Consider the following 18,226-nt stretch of genomic DNA (forward strand, 5'->3'; position numbering starts at 1 on the left):
CTGGCTTGAATGCCACGCAGAACAATGTTCTCTTCGCGCTCGGGAGGATCTGTTTTCTGCTGTTAGCGGAGACGACATCATGCGCCACTGTCGTCCCTCTTGCAACAGAGGGCATATCGTTCACTTCATGGTGCTGTCTGAAGTCTGATTGATTGACAAAATGCATACAATATTTCATGTCCAGACCACACACGAGCCATTATTTTCCACTCAGTTCTAGGCATCGTCACACTGCACTGAAAGTGTGCAAAGCAAATGGAAAACAAGATAGTGTGCACAATTGGCCTGGGATTATTAGAGTTACTGTATATGCTGCTGGCGGGAGCACACTAGCATAGAGGTCCTCCATCTTGAACTTGAACAATAACTATGAAGGAGAACCATGCCCCATACTTGAAATAACTGGAACCAGTACTGGTATAAAGCAACATGTTTTAGTTATGAGTCTGTGAAAGTCGGGTGTCCGCCATCGGTTACCGCGAGAGGGGCATGGTGTAAACATGGCTCCTTATTTTTCAATTGGTCGGGCTGAGCAGAGACGAAAGAGAGCGGCGTAGCGCTTGTGCGAGCTTAGTGTGTGCGTTCTATTTTTATTTTTTTGAGAATGAGTACCTGCAATGTTTTCACGGACCATCAATATAATGGGAAAAATGACAAACCTTGCGCCGGGCCCTTAAAGAAGAAGCGTCAAACGTCGCCGTATAGGGATGGTCGATTAAATATTTTAATCGATTAACGATTAATCGTTCGTCTGTTTAGCCTATAATCGATTAATCCGCTTTTGATGCGGGTTTTTTCGTCGATTAATCGACTTTTTTTCGGGCGCTTTAAGAAGGCTGAAACACAGTTATCTACTCAGTAAGTAACCATTAAAACGTTTGAAAGGTGGAACCAGGATAAGAAATACAAGGGTATATATAACCCCTGATGAAGAATAATGTTTAATTTCGTGCCAACTATAATTGCCACTATAGTGACTATAGTGACGGAATAAACAATATACAGGGTGTTCATATTTCAGTTTTACGGAATTTTTCAAAATTGCCTGTGGCAGGTAGCATAATTCTTATCGTTGAGCTGGGTTATTCGAAGAGGCGGACATTATTTGCACGAAAAATGGAAAGACATATTTGACTAATTAACAAAAATTGACAATTGAACTTCTCAGTTAATTACTTTACGACAGATATTGCAATTTATGAATTGTAGCCGGTGAGCTTGCAAGACGCATCCACTTGAAGTGAATTTCGAGGATGACACCAGTTTCGAGATATTATTGCTCAAAGTGTGGGAGGAAATACATGGGCATTCCAGTTACTTTTGTTCTTCAATGCATTTTGGTAAAAAAGTAAGTGGAACAATAGCGTTTTTTTTTTACGGCGAGTTTTATCGTGCATATCTCCAAACTGGTGTTATTCTGGAAATTCATTCCAAGTGGATACGCCTGACAAGTCGATACGCCTGACAAGTGGATACGCCTGTTTTCTAATATACCAGCAGGTGTGCATCAAGGCTCAATCCTGGGCCCACTTCTCCTCTACAGCGAAAGCTGTATATGGCTAGGCGAAACGAAAAACCGTTCAGCCCATGTTTCGATAAACGTCTCCATTGGCTGCGCCGTCAGTTACGTCGTTCTCTACGTCGCGCCCAAGCGCGCGCGGTATTGGCAGCGCCGTTAGTGACATGGTTAGCGAACGCGTTCCCGTCATTGCCACGTTGACGCTGCTCTGCCCGCAACGCCTCCTCCTCGACTCGCCGCTGTCGCATGCGTTCGATATCTCGAGTTAGCTCGTCGTCGTGGATAGCAGCATCCGGCCGCCGTTGGCACTTGCGTTCCACTAGAAACACAAGCATGTAACCAATAATTGAGAAACGCTTCAATACAGCTTCGGGATTAACCCACTTCTTTGACATGCTACGGTTGGTCAAGGCATGTATTATCAGCCGTCTAACCTACCACCTTCCATATCACAACCTGACCCTAACCCAGACTAACCGCATAAACACCAGCATAAACAAGCGCTAGGAATTCCTCTCTATGCTTCCACGGAACGTACTTGCTCTAGGGGTACACAAGACCATCGAGGAACACATCGAAGCACACAGAATGGCACAACTCAAGAGATTAAGACTGACCTCCACAGGCAGGCATTTGCTATCAAGGCTGGGCTACCCACAGCATTCACCCTGTACGTGAGAGCAAGTCCTCGTCCCCTCAAACATCAGAACCCTACTCACCATAGCACCGATACCACGCAATATGCATCCAGAGTATCATCATAATGGTCGCCGGAATGCACGTGTTAAATGCCTTCGGAAATTCTTCAACACCCAACCGGAGGGCACCGCCTATTATACCGACGCTGCCCAGTACACTCTTTCGACCGAGAACAAAGAAAACAAAGTGTCGGTGGTGGTGGACGATCAGGGTGATATCGTACCCTCATGCAGCGTCCACCGGGGCTACGCTCACGGGGGTCTACGGTGGCCATAGCACTCGCCATCAACCACATCGTCACTCACAGGAAAAGATCACTAAATCACGACCACATCATAATAACAGACTCGCAAGACGCATGTCGAGCCTACTACATAAGGGGTTATATACCCCAGGAAGCTAACCGCGCTCTCACCAGCATACGCAAACTCCCCGCAACTCCAGATCCCTCAATACTACGCATCAGGCTGATTTGGACACCTGGTCACGCCTCACTGTCGGGCAATGACCGCGCTCATGCGGCTGCCCGAGAGCTAACCTGCCGGGCCCCTGGCAGTGAGGCGACCAACCCAGATCAAGCCTACCACAATTTGCCCAACGCATACCGTGACACTCTAGACTATTACAAACTAGGGCGCTTGCGATATCAACCTCCACCCAAATCATTCTCCCGGAATGAAGCCGTCTCCCTGAGACGGCTTCAAACCAACTCGTCTCCTAACCTTCTCCTTCTCAACAAGTTCTCCCCAACCTTATACCCCACCACCTGCCCAGGCTGCGGTGCACCACCGACGACTTTCCACGTCACGATGGAGTGCCCAAAACTACCAACTGATACCCCCATTCTAAAATCCCCCCAACCAACATATACGCAGTGGGAGGCGATCCTCCGTCGCTCCGAGCCTCAGGTCTGGCTGGCCCTGATACGACGAGCAAGAGCGGTGGCGGTAGTCATTGGGGCCCTGGACTAAGGGCCCCAACCACATTCATCCTTTTACGTTATAATAAAGTTTATTTCTTCTTCTTAACCCACTTCTAAACACCCGGGCCGCACGTTTCAGCCTCGCTGGTTAACCATCTGTGCGGAGTGCTTGGGCGGTTATTTTAATATATATTAACGATCTCGAGAACTGCGTTCTTTGTTCTTCCATAGAGCTATTCGCAGATGACTGTGTTCTCTACTGTAAAATTACGAATCCTTCCGATTCCCAAGAACTGCAGGACGACCTTACTCGCGTAACTGAGTAGTGTTCTAATTGGTGCATGCGACTAAATTCAAATAAATGCAAGGCCATGCGAATATCTCGTAACGATGTCATGCACATCTACTTTATTAATGGTGCACCTGTGACGTCAGTTACTTCTTACAAGTATCTCGGCCTTCACATATCAAATAACCTTTCTTAGCATTCGCATATTGACTATGTTGCTAATAACGCTAACCGTATGGTTGGTTACTTGCGCCGTAATTTTAGCTCTGCCCCTTCGTCCCTGAAGCTAACTCTTTACAAAACTTTAGTTCGCACCAAATTGGAGTATGCTTCAGCCATTTGGGATCCGACTCAGTCTTCATAAGTTTCTACTCTAGAAAGTATTCAAAACCGCGGTGCACGCTTTGTCTTATCTAATTATTCTCGCTATCATCAATGAAACGAACTGTCAACTTACCTGATCTTTCGTCACGCCGCAAATGTTCCCGTCTTTCCCTTTTTTTCAAAGTTTTTTTCATTTGAACCCCCTTTTAAAAGAAACCGTTCTTGCCCCTCTGTCTTATATTTCGTCCCGCACTGACCACAGTCGGGGTGCCATTGTGCCGCACACACCGGTACAGTGACTCATTCATCCCTAGGACAAGCACGGACTGGAATCGCCTTTCCGCATCAGTCGCACTCATCACCGACTCAACCAACTTCAAGACCGCTGTTCGAATATCTTTTGTTAATATTTTTGGTTTGTATTTTGCTGCATTATTTTTTTGTTTTTGACTCCACTCCTTTCTGTAACGCCTTCGGGCCTGGAAAGTACGTGAAATAAATAAGTTCACCGGCTGCAATTGGTAAATTGCAATATGTGTTGTAAATTAATTATGAAGTTAATTAGTAATTTATTGTTAATAAGTTGAATATGTGTTTCAATTTCTCGTACTAATTTCCGCCTCATCAATGATAGGACTTATGCTACCTGCCACAGGCGCTTTCTAAAAATTCCGTAAAACTTAAAAACGAACACCCTGTATGTTAAATATGGCACTTACTGAGGAGGGTGGGCATGGGGAAGGAGAAATTAGAAAAGAGCACCGCAGCACGACTGACATCAAGTAACGGCCCAACACGTGATCGCCACATCAGAGCGCGCGGTAGGTTTAATGCTGCCTCTCTGCAGGGTGAAGAAGGGAAGCAGCGCAGCTGAACGGATGAAACTACTGCGAACCAAACATTATCGGCCAATACGTTGCCTCTCGCAGTCACGTGTTGACCCTATACCGCGAGGTAAAAAGCGAAGGAAATGGCTTGACGGTGAGTTCGCTTGCCAAGACTTGCTGGGTCACGTAATGCTCCTTCCGTAGTTTATTTCTTCCTCTATGGGGGCAGACTCTCTTCGGCCCCAGGCAGCCTGCGTGACGTGTGCGTAAAGTGGGGAAGCGCTTGGCCATCTCGGCAGAACTCGGGAAAACAGTCGACAGTCGCTCTCGGTCTTCGCAGCCGAGCAGTCGTTGTTCGTACTCCGCATTCTATAGTACGATTTCAAAATTTTCACGCCACTTTAGTCACTGTCTGGAAAACGATTAATCGAAGTGCTTTAATAACCGTTCATCGATATTACCATCCCTATCGCCGTAAAGTCGTCTGCTGTCCTGCTACCGTCGGAAAAATTGGTGAGCTTGCGTTGCATGCGTTGGGGTTGTGAACAGACGGCACCGATACTGATTGTTTTTTTCTACTGAATTGCAGGTTTGTGCAAGAAGAAACACCGTACGACTATTTATTTGTTGGAAATGAAGGCTGTAATTCAAAAAAATGTGTTCAATTCCTTGGTCGTCTTGCTAGCAGAGGGCCAGTTTGCGCCCTGTACATGTACGGAGAGCACCACACCACCATGCCCGGATACAAAATTCCGATTCGCAAAGAGGAAATTCTGATCAATTTTATGGAGCGTCACCCCCGGCTTGTTAGTAAGTCGGGGGAATTGGATGGGGAATTCACGGTCGCCAATAGGAATGATTTGTGGGGAGAATTGGCGACCCTACTCAATTCAGAAGGGCCGCAACCAAGACGGAGCCCCAATGGAGGGCGTGGTGGTCGAAGTATGTGTACATAGTTAGGCGCGAAGCCGCTACGGTGGCCGAAGAGATGAGGTGAGTGAAAAGAAGCTAATAATGATAGTTTACGAGGCCATTCATTTTTTCTTGTACGGCGGCGGCGGACTGGATGGCACAAAGGGCAGGGTCCTGGCGCTCGTGGGGAGGGGAAGTGGCGGCGGCCTGGGACCGGCTTATTTTATGTCCGACGATTCCGAAGTGAGTATAGTAATCGCAAGTTCTTTTTTTGTTTGATGAAGGCAATGTAAGTGCCCTAAATAAACAGGCAAGTGTATTTTATTGTCATAGCAAATAGCAGCAAGTACTGATGAGCTTCAAATGTGAACATTATGCATTCATTGTGGACAACACGGACCCAGTTCAATCTAGACCCTGTGACTAACTCGAAAAATGAAGTGGTCATGATCCTTAGCAACGTGAACTTGAGCTTCAATTGAAAATATGGCGACGTTAACTGTACAGTTTCCAAAAGAAAGTGCAGGTGTGGTGTCAAGCAAGGTAGTAGCAAAACGCATTGTCTGCAGATGTTATAGCGTCTCGTTGATTATGTCTGCATTTTTGCAGGAAAGCCAGTCGGAATCGTAAAGCCAGGCCAACCCAGCCACGTCCGAGCCGGGCACGAGTGGCATACAGGTGGAGCAATTCGACCAGCCGTCACCTGTGCCACGTGCCGCGCCGGCTGCCGCACCACGGGTGCAGGCGCGTCCAAGGCGAGGCCAGGGTGAGGAACTATGCAGTTGTGAGCAGTTGTAATGAGTAAAAGAAGCACATGTGCAAGTGTGATTCGTCATGTGATGTCATACTTTGCTTGCATGACCGAAGTATGCAAACATCCCGGTACAGTTTATTCATGCATCTCATATGTTGCATTCAACATTACAGTTAGCTCTTGCAATGTACTTGCAGTGCACCTGTTGTCGATTCAACAATGTCTGTCGGTGATACAACTGCATAGGGGCCCAAGTTGTCATGAATGTGTGCAATGTCACGATAGAAGGCAAGCAGTGAGGTAGTTGGTAAGTTAAAGTAGTAGTACTTGTGAATCGGTATCATGTTGGGAATGTACAGCAATTGTGTATAAAATGCAGTAATGTTGTTACTCAGCAATGCAGTGGCTTCACACGGTGTATCGTAGTTTGTTCGAATGTGAAAGAAAATTTGCGCATTATACGTGTTCGCAGAAGAATTCGGTTGTACACTTTCTGTCATCACCGATGTACGGCGACAGGTATGCCACAAGGAAATCAAAATTGCCCTGAACCGTGGTGGCACATGAGTTAAATTACGTATTGTCAGCAGATTCGGCAAAGTGCAGAACATCATGTAATGAGTATAGCATGCTGATTGATACATGTGAACACTTTGTATTGCTGTTTCTTATAAGTGTGTGCACCTAGCGTGACAGATATTGTCATTGCCCGACGACGTATGCCGTGATAATTTTGTGGCGAAGTTTTGTACAAGGAAGGACATCTGCGTACGTTGTATGAAGGTGTATTTGCAAGACCAGGTGGAAACTGGCAGTTGTGATGGCTTAGAAGTTACACCATCATCCGAGAAGCACAACACAGAAAAAATGTGCGCAGTCCCGTAGTTGAGCAAGCAGTTCTTTATGCAGCTAGACATTACTTTCAGCTGCATGCCTTGCAGAAAAAGCCTGAAAGGTAGTTACTGTTTAGCAACTGAAACTGTTATGTTGGAACATTTCTGTGTGTAAATGTGGTAAGTTATTCTCTAATGTTCATGAAACGTAAAACACAACCCAAGAATGGCGATATGGAAACTTGAAACCTAAAAAAAGTGGAAGCTAGACAGGCATGATTTTGCAGGCTGTGCCGTAACGTTCTATTAAATGCGAAAATGTTCTCCTGGGGGAAGAGTGTATTTGTTTAATGTGGTGTACGCTCATTCAGAAATTAATGACATAAAATTTACTTCTTTCACATATGCGGTTGAAATTATGTGTATTTACAGTGACAAGGTTACACATGTCCTGTCAGTGTGTGTACCTGAGATTTAGCAGGCATGCTTATCGTTCGCTTCTCTGCATACACTGACCAAATGTTACCTTATCTGTTACTTCAGCCACCTCAAGGAGGCAGCCGCCAAGTACGAGAAGTGAAGAGGAGTTGCTGGAGCAGGTAGTGCTGGATGGTGGACGCTCTGTAAATGTTTTACAGAGCCAAGTCACCATCCAGCGGGAGATACTTGCTCAAGTGAGAAAGGTATGTGTCTCGCTTGGTTCACAATATATGCATTTTACTGCACTACCATAACCCATGCACTTGTTAAGTACGTGTCTGATGCATGATTCTTGGTGAGAAAGGCGTGCCAGGAATAAAAAATTAAATCAACCGGCAGCATAGTAGATGTTGTTGGGAATGAGCGGAAGTAGTGCCATGGGAATAAGTTGCAAGATTGGTTTCAGTAATTGTTGCAATTTAAGGGCGACACTGTTACATCGCCACATGTAATGGATGTGTGAGTAGGCCAGAAAGTACAGGTATATCTTTGTGTTCCTTTCTTGTATGATGCAAACTGAAGATCTCTCTATGAACATTGTGTACATTGCAGAATATTTATGAATACAGTACCTGAAAGAGGTTGACATGCGGTGTAAGACTGGCATTTCAATCATTGGAGCATAATTTGGGTAACATTTTGAGCACCGACACAATCGCAGTAAGAATAACTAGGTGAACATGAAGGTCGATTTTATAAACCGAAAAATTGGACGAAGCATCGCAGACATGTCGTACAACTAGCATCGACACGTTGGGCCTTAGATGCCTTTGCAAGTGAAATAGTGCGGTGCAGGTGTGCCTGTGTGTTACGAATAAAACATGCATCAGAATTAGTAGGTTCACCTACGTACCATATGATGAAATGCAGTGATAGTCGTGGCACAAAAGAACGGCTGTAAACATTATTATAGACAATTGACAACTGAACCCAGCAATGCATGTGTAACATTATTACTGTGTGGCTGCAAGAGGGAACAGTGCAAGTTGGTTCCCGTTATGAATGCTACAAATCAGAGATGTGTGTTTAATGTGTAATCTGCATGACACAAAGTTACATATGTTCTTCAAGAAAGATGAAATAGCAACGCACCCGCGTGCGCATGCATCAGATGTGAAATCCTCTAACACTGCACTCCTCTAACAGCTGGCCGCAGCCACGGAGCGCACTGCCACCGGTATAGAGCGCCTTTGGGAGCTCATAGGAAGGCACGAGACGCGCCTGCAGCTGCTGCGGCAGGAGGTGGCTCCACTGGCATCTCTTGCTGCAGCAATGGCTGCTTTTCGGCGACAACAAACCTTGCCGCAGGACCCGCCGCGGTAGCTCAGTCAGCTAAGGCGTTGCGCTGCTGAGCTCGAGATCGCGGGATCGAATCCCGGCCGCGGCGGCCGCATTTCGATGGAGGCGAAATGCAAAAACGCCCGTGTGCTTGCGTTGTAGTGCACGTTAAAGAACCCCAGGTGGTCAAAATTAATCCGGAGTCCTCCACTACGGCGTGCCTCATAATGAGAACTGGTTTTGGCACGTAAAACCCCAGAAAGAAGAAAAGAAACCTTGCCGCAGGAGCCCCCATCGCAGTGGTTTTCATGCCATGTGTTTTGTGTTCATTTATTTATTCTTGATTTGTTGTGCTTGTGTATTTAGTTCAGCGCGTCATAAGCAGATGGTGCTGACTATTTACGTTATTTACAGAATGTACGTTGTCTGTGATGGTGTGAACCGTCGTCAGGATCAGCGGTGGCGTCATACCGCCACATTTATTTTTGCGGAAGTACTTCGCGTCACTACTTCAGCTTACGTGAAGTTGCTTGCAACCCTTGTGAAACCCTGGATTCTCCGGAGACTCCTTAGAAAGGAGGCCTTATGCCTTTCACCAAGATTCGGGTCCCGCCCATACCGCAGTCGCCACACATGTGTGGCTGGCTGACTTCTTCAACGCCACTCCCAGTTTTTCACCTCCTAGTTCTCCAGATTTGAATCCGCGTGACTGCTTAGGCTGGGGCCTTGTTGAGAGAGAGCCCAACGAACAGCAAACACGACAGATTTGTCGAATTCTGCCATTGCTCACTGAATGGCCAACTTCTGCAAGGTCGACCTAATCCACGCCTGGAGTTGTTTCTGAACGCAAATTGAATCTAACCGTTATTGCTGCGGATGGCGCATTCAGTGAGTACTTGTAGATCTTAAGAGAAGTATTTCCCAAAGGTTGGTGAAAAATTGTCGATATCTGTTCGAGATTTCCTTCTCCGCCTGAAGCGGACGTTGTGTTGTCATGCCTTTCAAAGTCGGTATACAAGCTGTAGTAAATGTTACAAAATGCCAGACATTTACAGGGTGACCGAAAAGTGCAGTAGCGCATAATCAGCTGTATTTTATTTCGTGTTGCTGTCATTTCTTTCGGACCGGCATTAATCAATGCACGTTTCATGTGATTTTGTTGGTGTGCACTCAGAGCCTTGCCTGTGTACTCGCTTCGTCCCGTCGCGGTGCTGCTTGTTCCCATCCTGATGATGCACCAGCCAAGGTAGACCAACATATTTGTGAAATATTTTTTCGGAACTTTTCTCTGTTGCATCACTCAATGGTTGCCCGTCCCAAGCAAGTTATTCCAATTGCACAGATCTTGAAAACATGAAATTTCAGTGTGTTCAAATGCAGCGCGGCGGCATGCGTTTACACGAGACAGGGTCCTCTGCAAGGACCGGCAGTGAATCGGGAGGCCTTGAACGGTATTCACCCGTGAACTGAAATAGGCCGTGAGCAAAAAATGAAGGGACATCGGCTCATAATGATGAGAACACTCACCTGTGAGCACAGACGTACTATGTTGCCCATGCAACTAGTTATGAAAATGGATGACAAGCTCACGGTATGCAAACCAGCGAAAGGACATCTGTTCACGAACCAATTGAAGACCTCCAGGCTGGAAAATTTGCTTCAGGTTGAAGCAGCGGCGCTGCAATGAAGTCCCGAACCGGAATCTGTTTACAGATTTGAAGATTTCCACCATCGAAGAGGCTGACAATTCATACGTTCAGCGATAGTTGCTGGCAAATGGTTTTTGAAGCAATGTCACAGTTAAGAACCCACTTTCTCAAGGGCATCAGTGATTAAGGCACAATGTCATGCCTTGAGAATAATAAGTTTGTTTCTTCTGCTGAATGGGGTGAAACTCGATGACGACATGCACCGTGAGGTGACCCTGAAGGGCACCGTGGTTCCGTGGGCTCAAGGAAATGCCGAAAACACGGGACTGGCGAACGAAGGAGACACTCTAGTGGTGCTCGGCGATCCTTCCCAGCATCTCGAACACAGGCGTTGGATATTGGAATTCCCCCATCTCAATCAGACGGACCTTGATGTTAGGGTGGGAGCAACAGGCGCACTGCAATAAGCACAAATCCATCGTGATCAATCGCGCTTTCGAGGAGGCCTGGGAGGAAATTACTGTAGAAGACTTTATCTTGAAGAATTTGTGGATGTACCTGCAAGCGCGCATAAAAGCACAAGGACTACATATTCAATCAAATTGCAGTATCGCAATATCGGTTTCTGGGTAAATAACTCAAGCTGTCCCACGCAACACCTTCGGCAGTGCGTGTACATTATCGACGTGTGCCCATTCTTGGCAAAATACCAAGAATGGATGTGCAAAGGCGACACAAGTCATATTTAGTAGCCTCAGATATATTAAAATGATATGACCCTATAAGCAAGACACGTCCGCGTCGAGGGCGACCGCTTCATGCATACCATTGCCACAAAGTTGCAGCCAGGATACTAATGATAGTGGGGGTTACGGAGCTACGGAGCTTCAACGGGGGTGCAGTGTTTACAACATGATACACTGTATGTACATTTACAGTATAATTATTTAAAAGATACTCCGCGCCGACACAGCAGCAGTCGTGTTTCTACCGGATGGCAGGCAGCACAGCCACAACCACACAGCCATAACGCCAGGATGTCAGGTTGGATATACGACACATCACACTTTTGCTTAGAAATAAATTCCATTCCTAGACCTCTCAGGCGAAGGTTACGGTGGTTTTACCACGCCACTGATAACCGTTGAGGAGGGGAACTGCGTAAAGAACTCAGTGAAATACGACAGGAGGTATTCTGCTGAAGATGTTTGGCAGCAGTGCGCACGACGAAAGCATCGTACTGAATTTCCCTGCTTTTGCAGAATGACTACGGCACCGTTCATCTACTGTGCAGCTGGACCATGACTGGCGTATCGTCATCACACGGGCATCATCGCGTCGCCGCAGCAAAACGCTTATCGCAGTTCCGGCTGCTGCGACCTATCTTCGTGGGATTTCTATCAACGGCTGCCTTTAAAAGGGACACCACACTGAGCTGCTCTTCAGTTTGGCAGCAGTGCGCACGACCGAAAGCATCGTACTGAATTTCCCTGCTTTTGCAGGTAAGCGATTAATTTCTTTACAGCGTCTTTTTTTACCTTAATTTTCGCACTACTAGCAAACGTGAACCTGATTTCAACCTTATACGGTGACCTGAAACATGTCAAAGGACGCATCTCACCGTAACAGTATTGGTGGAGGTGCTGGGTAACGAAGAGGAGTCCAGGACGAACGATCACGGAAGCGCAACATCTGAAACTACGCCGAAGCCGCCGCGTGGCCGGACTACCACCGCTTCCAATGGAGACGAACCCTACCCGCGACAACGCGTTGTCTTCGTATGGCGCTACATGGCAACATCACATGGCGCCACGGACCTTCGCCGGAAAGGTCGGAGAAGACGTTGAAGAGTGGCTGAACCACTACAGTTGGGTGAGTCGATACAACCGTTGGAATTCGGACACCCGGCTGACCAACGTAACATTGTTTCTAGAAGGCACGGCACTCGTGTGGTTTGAAAACCACGAAGAAACTCTAGCCACATGGGAACACTTCGTGGATGAAATAAAGAGCTGCTTCGGGGACCCATCTCTGAAGCAGAAGCGCGCTGAGCACAATTTACATTGAAGAAATCTTGAAACTGTGTAAGTCTGTAGACCCTCGCATGAAAGAAAACAAGGTAGGGAATCTTCTGAAAGGGATTGCCGAGGACGTCTACAACTTCCTCATAGGAAAGGACACCTTGGAGTCTGTAGCCGACGTGATCAAACATTGTCGCACGTTTGAGACTCTGAAGGCTAGGCGCATTACACCTAAATTTGGTAGACTCGCCAACGTCACCACCGTTGCGAGTGTTGACGTCGGTCCTATACCACCCTGCGATCTCTCGTCAACGATACGACAAATCGTACGCGAAGAACTGGATCGACGTGAAGCTGTCGCTGCGACAAGAGCACGTGTCAGCGATGCCTGTTTGCCTTACGACTCAATGTGTGCGTCCGTTCATGCCACGGGATATGACGATGCGCCTCGATCAACAGCACCGGAACGACCAACCTACGACTTGCATCGTCGCAATGGCCTGCAGAACGCCTTCAACCAACCAGATACCATGGCGTCATCGCGGGGCGTTCATCACAAATACACGGAGCCTAGTGGAAGGTTTCGTCATGTGCGTGAGGCACCTGTGTGCTTCCAGTGCGGTGTCCGTGGACACGTGGCTCGATTTTGCGCTGAGCGCCGTCGCGGACAACCACGGTTTTACGAGAATCCGCCAGCGCCTCCTCGACGGAAAAATCGGCACGGTAGTGCTCGCTGGACAAGGGACACGTACTTCGGAAACAGCTTGCAGCAGAACTCCCACGGTGACACGTTCATGGGCAACAACTACCGACAGAACACCCGCAGTGACTCGCCCCAACTACAAGCCGGCGCCGTTATCCATCGCCTGGTCGCCGAGTCACTTCCCCACCGCCGGGAAACTAGGTGGAGCGGCCGATGGAGGTGAGGTCGCCGAACATTTGTCACAACACACACACATGCCTCCACCAGTTTCTATGATGCAGAACAAGGTTCACGTCCTCGTAGATGGACTTCCGACGATTGCTTTGATAGACACTGGAGCAGCTGTTTCGGTTATGAGTTTAAATTTTAAATCACGGCTAGGACCCAAAGTGATGTTTTGCTGGGACAACTGTGCCACATTCCGTGCAGTGAATGGGGAGTCGCTGTACCCTGTCGGTATGTGTGTTGCGAGTGTAGCTTTAGGCCACAGAGTGTTCAAGGTGGAATTTGCTGTTCTGACTAGCTCCACGCACGACGTAATCTTGGGGATCGATTTTCTACGAGAGTGCGGCGCCACTGTAGATTGCGGCGCTGATGAAATTTTGTTATCCACTTTTAGTGAGGAGTCTCCGCGCTGTCATGAAACCCTCGCCGTCACTGACGATATTTGCTTGCAGCCCCAGTCGTTGTCAAGAGTGCCCGTTGATACCCCTGCTGTAGACGCTGGAACATTTCATGTCCTTGTGGAGCCGGTCCCCCTCAACTGCGCCAAGAAAAATGTGCTCGTGCCGCGTTGCGCCCTTTCTATTACCGATGGGCGATCCTCATTATGGGTGCTGAATTGTTCTAGTGAGCCTGTCGTGCAACCCAGTAGAATGCGGCTTGCCCTCTTCGAACAATATGCGAGCAGTTGTATTGCAGCTTCAAGCAACGAGACAGCACCCCACGTGGCTGTCGCTCACCCTGCAGACGACCAGTTTAACAAGTCGTTGCCGTCAGAGAAGCGCCGAGCCTTGGTCCACATCCTGGCCAAGCATGCCGCAGTCTTTGATTTGGCGCAGAGCGAGGAACAATTTAATGCGCCATAGTCACGTACTCATCACGTGAATGACACGGGATCCGCTCATCCTATCCGGCAGAAACCGTACCGTGTCTCACCTGCAGAGCGCAAAATCATGGCTCAACAGGTGGACGAAATGCTAAAGAAGAAGTTCATTCAGGAGTCATCCAGCCCTTGGGCTCCACCTGTGATCCTTGTAAGGAAGAAAGACGGTTCTTGGAGATTCTGTGTGGATTACCGACGTCTCAACTCTATCACAACAAAGATGTATTATGTACTAAAAATTAGACATGTGAATCCGGCGGTTGCAATGTTGAGAGAGAAATCGGCGCCACGCTATACCTACTGAAATAACACTGCACAGGCACATATAGCAGTACAAGTTCTGACCGGGCACATTGGAAGAACTACTGGATTCTCTCAAGGATAATGTAATCAGAAACCCACCTTATACGCTGAAGGGACTTATTTGTTTGACCAATGAAAATATAACGGCATTCTTAACTTTCACAGAGATAGCACGTTGATCGCTCAAAAATTATGAAGCATTCCCGGATAAGTTTTAGACAATTATCCCCTCTTACTGGATTTAAGGCCCTTAAGCAGCCCTATAGCATATAGCATAAGCACAGCAATGAAGACGGTGAAGCAATGAAGCTATATTTCTTATAGCTCAGGTGTTTTCTCATGATTTTCTGCGTTCGTCTTTGGAGAGCCGCCATGGTTCCTGACGCGGATGCAAATTGACGTCCTCGCGCCTCTGCCGGGGATGGCGACTTCAGCGGCGGATGCGTCTAGGAACCGTACTGGCCCCCAGAGCGACACCAACCGCACCAGTGTCTACTCGCTGAGCAGTGAAGACTTCTCACCGACGATGCCTTCGAGCTTGTGGGGAGAGCCGCAAGGCGAAACGAAGGAACACCACCAGAGCGTCCATGTCTTCGAGCACGCCAACAGTACAACCAACTCGGAACACCGCAGTCAGTACGAATCTATTTGTACCAGATTTCGGACAGCCTATTTCGGTGCAACTTGAAGCGGTGGCGCCTAAGCAAGTCAGAGTTAGACTCAACCCACGAAAAAATAACTTCGTTAACTTCGTGGCACAAAGCTCCGCTCGTCATCATCTACGACGTCGACGTCTTTATCTCGAGCGCTGACTTATCGATTCTAGTGAAGCCAGCCTTTGATGGCGTCGCCATAACCCATGTGTCTCGTCTAGGCACATCCCACAGTGTGAAAATTATTTTGAATTCAAGAGCGAGTCTCTCCTCGCACGTCAAGGTGGGCCACTTTAAGCACACTGTGCGACCATTTATCTGAAGGCCACTCCAATGCCGCAGTTGTAATAGGCTGAGCCATGTGAGCGCAGCGAGCCCCAAGGCAGCCACGGTTCTCAAAAGCACCAATTGCATTGGGTCACATGATCATTCCTCGAAGGACTGCTCCAAAATGAACAGGGAAAACGCGGTCTTGAAGCACATGACGCCAGACCGTTCGTGTCGTCGGGAAGCTGTTGTGGCCGTTAGAAAGCGCCGCTCCCGACGCCATCAGACTTCAATCAAAGAAAGCCGATTCCTCTGGGAAAAGTACGCCACATCCGACAACACCGCCTCCTCTGCCGCTTAGGCCTGGTGGAATCCAATCTAAATATGACAAGGTCATGGCAGACAACAATACAACAATTGACCGGCATTAATAAAAGCCACAGCGGAGTGGTCACGACTTCTCGAAAATTCGTTTGTCAGTTCGTCCAATGCCAGCGTGTTTAAAGGCGATAAAAACGAGTGCTTGCACTCCAGGGACCTCAGAGACGTTGGAGATGGATCGCGGCTCTGAAACTGACGTGCCCTCTTACCAGCATCAGGAAAATAGCACCATCGATGCGCTGACCATCGACTTCCAGCAAGTCTGCCCTGGTGAGTCGTCGTAGAGGATTTTCTGGAACACGGTTTAAATTAGTTTGCCCTGATTATGAGCACTGCGTAGTGATCGCGTGTGTACGCCACGTGCTCTTCGGACAATTATTAAAAGGTGCCCAGCCTTTCTTGTAACCACACTGGTGAGTAGTATCGAGTAAGTTACCTGTTTCAAGAACGTATGTTAGCCTTATATTTATTATGCTTTCGTACGATTTTGCGAGACAACTTGTTAGTGCTATAGGTCTATAGCTGCTGGGAGTATTTGGTGACTTTCCCGCTTTTAAGAAGGGAACAATAATGGCCTTTTTCCACTCTGAAGGCATTTTACCCGTTTCCCAGATCATGTTGAAAAAACGCAACAAGGCCTCCACGGCTTTCTGGGACAGGTGGGCCAGCATAGTGTAATGTATTTTGTGAGGACCCGGTGCTGTTTTCTTACCCGAACAGATCACTCTGTTTATTTCATGGAGCGTTAAAGGGACATTAAACGGTCTGTCTGAACTTCCCGTTGTCGGGAGCTTTTGCTTTTCTGCGGACTGTTTGTGTTTAAGAAATGTTGCGGAATAGTTTGCCGAGCTAGATATAGTGTAGAAGTGTTGGCCTAATATGTCTGCTTGTTCCTGTAGACTTGTTTGCGTGCCTGGAGTTGAGAGTACGGGGATCGTGTAGGGAGCATAGTCGCCCCTAAACTTGTGAACCTGATCCCACATTCTCTTGGATGTTATTGAACTGTTAATCGATGAGATATAGTTTTTCCATGAATTTCGTTCTGCTTGCCTACGGATATACCTCGCCTTTGCTTTCGCTTTTTTGAATGATAACAGATTATCTTGGGTTGGGTGCCTTCGGAAGATACCCCACGCTTTGTTTTGCAATTTTTTAGCTTCTGTGCATTCCTTTGTCCACAAGGGTTTTAGTTTTTTTCTTAAGAATCCTGAAGATTGGGGAATAGCCTCTTCCGCCGCAGCAACTATGCAAGTAGTAATCCTCTCATTCGCTTCGTCTATGCTTAGGTCATCTAAGATCAGTTTATCTAGACTAGCTTTTTCGGTGAAGAGAGGCCAATTTGCAAGGTGAAGTTTCCAACCGGGTGGTCTAGAAGGTAGGATAGGTAGCTTGGATGTTAGTTTTATGATTGCAGGCATATATGGTCACTACCATAGGGATTATCTATAATACTCCAGTGGAAATCACTATAGAGAGACGGAGAGCACAGTGCTAGATCCAGACAGCTCATAGCTCCTGTGCTTGGAGAGCAGTAGGTTGCAGCACCGGTGTTTAAAAGGCATACGTCATTTGCAAGGATAAAATCTTCAAGTGTTTGTCCCCTGGTGTCGTTTGTTTTACTACCCCATAGCGTGTTATGTGCGTTAAAATCACCCGCGATTAAAAAAGGTTGAGGTAGCTGGTTTAAAATTAACTCTACGTCTTTTACTGTAAAATGTGATTGTGGTGGAATGTAAAGCGAACAAATGGTGATGGTTTTGTGCGCTAAAATGGTGACAGCAACAGCTTCTATGTGACTGTTAATGGCAACTTCTCTAGCTGCGATACCTGCCTGCAGAACAATGGCTACACCACCCGAAAGGCGGCTCGCCTGGGTACGGTCGCGCCGTACCACAGTGAAGCCTTTTAAACATTTTTATGTTTTTCGCCTAGGTTTGTTTCCTGCAAGCACAAGGCCGCAGGAGAGAAGTTACTTAGCATGTCTTTGATGTCACCTAAGTTGCGTAATAGACCTCTGCAGTTCCAGTGGATAATAAAAGCCATTTTGAAACTGAAAGATAAAAAATGTCATTACGATTGAATAAGATATAAGGTGTTAGGTGACATGGATGTGGAGAAGGCTAATACAAAGGAGCAATAACCCTTAGGTTATCACTTTCTTAATTAGTGTGGTTATTGGGACTTTGTCCCTCTTTGCGCGCTCGAGAGAGCGCTTGTCCTTCGGCGTCAATGACACCGTGGTTTTTGCGTCGACCTCCATCGCTCTCTCAGAGGCGCTGGAGGATCGAGAGTTGGGCGCCGGGACAC

Source organism: Dermacentor silvarum, chromosome 1 (assembly GCF_013339745.2).
Source record: "Dermacentor silvarum isolate Dsil-2018 chromosome 1, BIME_Dsil_1.4, whole genome shotgun sequence".
Classification (NCBI taxonomy): Eukaryota; Metazoa; Arthropoda; class Arachnida; order Ixodida; family Ixodidae; genus Dermacentor; species Dermacentor silvarum.